We start from the raw sequence: 5,021 nt of genomic DNA, 5'->3' as shown, positions 1-5,021 counted from the left end.
CGCCACTCCAGGGGGCGACCTGCCGGCCCACTGGAGTTGCTAGGGTAAAAAGTTTCCGACGAACGTGCACGCGCGGCGCGCACACCTAACTGGAATGGATGTGAGCAACACATCTCGAAGAACAACAGTTACAAAGGTGAGTAACCGTCTTTTCCGAGGAGGGCCCTTTGACTCGACCATTCATAAATACCTCAGAACCCGACCCCGAACCCTCATGACAGGGCCGGCTCCAGACACCAGCCCACCAGGCACATGCTTGGTGGCGGCACCTTGGGACAGGGCGGCACTCGGGGTTTGTTTTTGTTTTTTTGTTCGGTCAGGTGGCGCTGGGGGGAAGGGGCTTGGGAGGCGTGGTTCCATGCTGGGGGGCAAGGACTTGAGTGGCATGGCACTCAGCTGTGGAGGGCTTCAGCGGCACAGCGCTCGGGGAGGCGGGGACTTGGGCGGTGTGACACTCGGGAGGGGCGGTGGACTTGGGCGGCACGACGCGACGCTGGGAGGGGATGGGGACTTGGGTGAGGTGACGCTTGGAGGGGCAGGGACTTAGGCGAGGCGACACTCGGAGGGTCGGGGACTTGGGCGAGGCGAAGCGACGCTCGGAGGAGGCGGGGACTTGGGCGACGTGACGTTCGGGGGAGGCGGGGGTCTTGGGCGACGCCACGGTTGGGGGGGCCGCGCTCTTTGTTTTCACTTGGGGCGGCAAAAATGTTAGAGCCGGCCCTGCCTCATGAAGAACCCTGATGAGTGTGATGGCCTCTCATTGTCCACCCCCCCAAAGTTGGAAGACGACATGGCTTGGGGGAGTCACCAGCGGACAAGGTGAACGGGAAAGACGTCGCTCAGGTAAGTGAATGATTAAGAAGCAACGATCAATCATGGGGGTATAATGGGGTTAAGAATCGACCTGGCATTGCATAAATCTAAGAACAAGCAGGGGAGGGCTAACACTGTTTTTTGTCTGAAAATCTCTCAACAGCTCGACGATGCCTTTCAAGAGGCCTTTGAGAACTTACACATCGGTAGCCCTGTCGTTCATCAGCTGTTTTTGTTCCTGTCTGAGACGCAGATCTCAAGAGGAAAATCCGGAAAAGGACAAAATAGAAAAATGTACCAGATCAGAGTCCCTCATTGTAAGGGTTATGGTGTCCATTTTTACAGACAGCTGTCAAAGGTTGTGTTAAACCAGGCAATTAATTAAACTTATTTAAATGTGTCCATATGACTGCATCCCCCTCCATGCTTGTGTTAGTAAAACACAGTACCAGAAACAGTCTTGTCTCCACAGACAGCTCTGTTAAAGAAAATATATTATACCCCCAGGGAAGCTGGGAGCTTTGGTGAGGTGAATCCTCTTTTTCGAGTGGCCAAAAAGCATAGTAAAACTTTCAATAGAAGACAGGCAACTGCTTGGCTTTCACACCAGGAGGCTTACACTTTACACAAACCGGCTCCAATACGTTTTAAAAGAAACAAGACCATTGTTTCAGATGTGAACGCGCAATAGCTGGCTGATTTGGTAGATGTGCGCCGGTTCTCCAAACACAACAGAGGCTTTAAGTACATCTTAAAGGTGATAGACATCCTATCCAAATATGCCTGGTCCTGAGGCCTAAAAGATAAGACAAGTGGTGAGGTATCCAAGGCCTTTAAAGCTATTTTTAGCGAAGGTCGAGCCTCAAAAATTACAAACCCATCAGTGGAAAGAATTTTTAAACAAACCTTTTAGCAGGTTGTTAAAACGGACGGCGTTCACCATTTTATTGCTAATAATGAAGTCAAAGCAGCGATTTAACAGAACTTTAAAAAGATATGGAGGATGTGGAGATATTTTACAGCCCATAACACCTTTCGCTACATTGATGTGTTATCTGACTTTATAAAAAGTTACAATCAGAGCTTTCACAGAATTATATGTACCAGACCCGCTGATGTTAATCCTTCACATTCTCTGAAGATATGGAAAATGGTTTATAGAGATGGTTTTAAAATAAAACTGCTTGTTGCTTTTTTAGAAAAGGTGAGCACGTGAGACTATCTAAAATCAAAGGAGCCTTTGAAAAAGGTTACAAACAGACGTTTACTGACGAGCTATTTATAGCAGATGAAGCCTTAACCAGGAGCCAGAGACCTGTATACTGATTACAAGATTACGAGGATGAGACAGTTACTGGATCTTTTTACCCTGAAGAATTACAAAAAGTAAACCCCAAACAAGACAGGATTTACAGGATCAAAAATGTTCTAGTGGATAAAGGAAAAGGGAGAAAAAAGCAGCCACTGTTGAAATGGTTGGGGGGTGATAAGTTTAACAGCTGGGTGGAAGCTTTTCAACTCTGTGACATTTAGACATGAACAAAACAAACAAACAAAAAGATTCCTCCTGCAAAGACAGAGAGAAAAATGAGCGACAGCGGATTCTACATTACTTTGCTCAGCAATGCCAGCTCTGCAGTTTTTCCTAAAAACACAGCTTGAACTTTACAATACGGCTAATTAAGCCCTGGGATCTCCGGAGTGCCTGGGAGGTGAGGTTAGTGGAAATACAATACCCGCACAGCCGGAACACTATCAAGAAAGACACCTCTTTTGAAATCACCTTTGGAGATATGGCATGGAATTTTATCCTATGACGAGGTTATTAGTGGTCCGTGTTGTCAAGAGGTGGTGTCAGATGCTACCAGTGTGGTGCTCTGCTGTCTCCTTGTTGGTATCAGTCGGCTGCGTGCGTGTGCTCGCCCCGTGTGCTGCCCCAGCTCTGGAGATAGCTGATGCAGCAGACTCGACGAGAACCCCCAATGACCACAGACTCTAGTAAGGTGCAAAGTCACGTCTGCTAGGTTTATTGCGATCTTGGACACAATGGCAGTTCCCTGTAGGTTTCTTAGCCTAACTCAGTGCATACTACGAGAAAGTGTCTCTTAGCAATCGATCCGGTTCAGTCAGTGGCGGGAGTTTCCACTGCCCCCTAGGCCAGACAAAGACACCGCCCCAGGGATATATTCTTATACACAGGTACAAACAAGTTACACATCACTCCTGACGTATTGAGGTGCAACCCTTCTACGTAGCAAAGTATAACCCCTCTACGTAGTAAGGTGCCAACCTCTCACCTTGTACATGTTGGTTCGATCAAAACAACTCTATCCATCATTTTACCCTTTTGCCCGTCATTGGGATAGGTCGGCCTGTTCCTTGTTATCTGTGTGGAATGTGCAAGTATGTGAATGTTCTGATCTCTAATGTCCAGTACCTTTTAGGTATGTATCTTCTTGCAGCATCAGCCCTTTCCTTGCCAGCTTCTGTGAGCAGGTCCTGCCTCTGGCTCACAGCTTCACTTTGCTTTATGTTAGCAAAGTCTTGACCATTACTTTAGTTCAGGCCTTAGGCCTCATACCAGGCCTCTGATACCAAGGTTTACATCTTAGGGCCTCCTCTTACTACAGTCCATACCCGAATTATTGGATCATATGAACAGTACTATGGCTCATCATCCCAAACCACCTGAGGTGGTCATGAACTATGACCCTGTGCGTAGAAAAGTTAGTTTTAAATCTGCCGATTTTACTTCTATGTTTTCTACCAGCAGGGAGCTAGCTAACATTCTAGGTTTGGGCCCCAATCACAGCGTCCAAAAATTCCCCTTCTCAGCAGACATCACAGGGCTTTTAACTTTTTGTGTCTGTTCACAGATATTGTAGAACACCAGTTTGTGGGGGACTTTTCTGTTCCTCTGTTACGCTGTGTTCCTGTCCAAGGAAGGAACAAGGAGTTTGTCACCATCACCTACGATAAACCTCATTACGTTCCTGTCAGAAAACACCACATCGATACCATTACCATTGAAATAAAGACAGATCAGAAGAGAGATGTCTTATTTCGCTTTGGCAAGGTGATCATCAAGGTGCACCAGTGTCCCCGGAGAGAGCGAGGTTTCTAAAAGGTAACACATTAAGGCGATCCTAAAAAATTACAGCAACCCCACCATCTGCAGGAACAGTTACAAAGCCCAGGTGGGATATGACCTTCTTGGATGTATGGGGCTGGCGTGGGTGGAATATTCCATAACCAAGCCTCTGCAACCAGGCTTCAAGGCAGGATGCTGCATGAGAGAATACATGAATCTGGTACAGACAGCTGGTAAACACATGAAAGATCGTTCTCTGTTAATCAACCGTGAGGAGTTTGCACAGAGTTACACCTTGTTTGCCTTTGACCTATCTCCCGACCAGGAATGCGCCCATCGCTGTTCCCTGATTAAAATTGGGAACCTGAGAGCAGAAATAGGTTTTGGGATGGCTTTAGCCATCACCGTCAGTATGATCGTGTATGGGGTTTTTGATAACGTCATAGAGACAAATCAGAGAAGAAATGTTCTTCTTGGCTATACGTGAACATGGGCCCGTGCAGCTCTCACGTGTCTCATCAACGTCCTCTTACATGAAAAAGAATCCCCTTATGATTGGCTCCCTGGCAGCAAGCTGTCTCAGACATCCTTAGGTTTGGTGGTCATCACGCATCCACGTAACCAACCTGGTGAACACTGGCTCACCTTGTATCTGGCGAAGTGTAACTGTGGAGAGTTTTTTTACTCATACGGGCACCTCCCCGAATAGCGTGTTATTTCCTAAAAGCATTATGACATTTTTAAACAAAAATGCCACAGACAATGTGTTTCACAATAGACAATTACAAGACCCCCTACCCTGTCGCCAGCAGAGATCATTGCGTGTTTTTCTTACATCATCGTGGCAAGGGTTTATCTTTTGACTGGATTTTAAAATTGTATTCTAACGACTTAGTGCAAAACGACCAGATGGTGATGAATTTTGTAAAAACTAAATTTAAATGCTTGGGCATATCTAGCCTTGCTCAAAACTTGTTTCAACAAGTCCAGACATGCATATCTTGCGATGATTTTTATAGCCATGTTATCCAATACTCTTAGGCATAACAGACAATGTTTGTTTGGCATTATTCAACACATTTTTTATAAAGTAACTTTTCCCTTAGTTGCTAGGCCC

General features: G+C 46.3%; 1 long non-coding RNA gene across 1 annotated transcript; it reads left to right on the top strand.

Moving 5' to 3' along the window:
- The first annotated feature begins 681 nt into the window (after nucleotides 1-681).
- On the top strand, nucleotides 682-1,217 carry LOC127050990 (uncharacterized). Its single transcript, XR_007774358.1, has 2 exons — nucleotides 682-843; nucleotides 977-1,217. It is a non-coding gene; the product is annotated as an uncharacterized LOC127050990 (long non-coding RNA).
- The last annotated feature ends 3,804 nt before the right edge of the window (nucleotides 1,218-5,021 follow it).

This window comes from Gopherus flavomarginatus, chromosome 5, assembly GCF_025201925.1.
Source record: "Gopherus flavomarginatus isolate rGopFla2 chromosome 5, rGopFla2.mat.asm, whole genome shotgun sequence".
Lineage (NCBI taxonomy): Eukaryota > Metazoa > Chordata > Testudines > Testudinidae > Gopherus > Gopherus flavomarginatus.
Note: the sequence above shows the minus strand (reverse complement) of the source record. Positions and strands in the feature narration are given on the sequence as shown.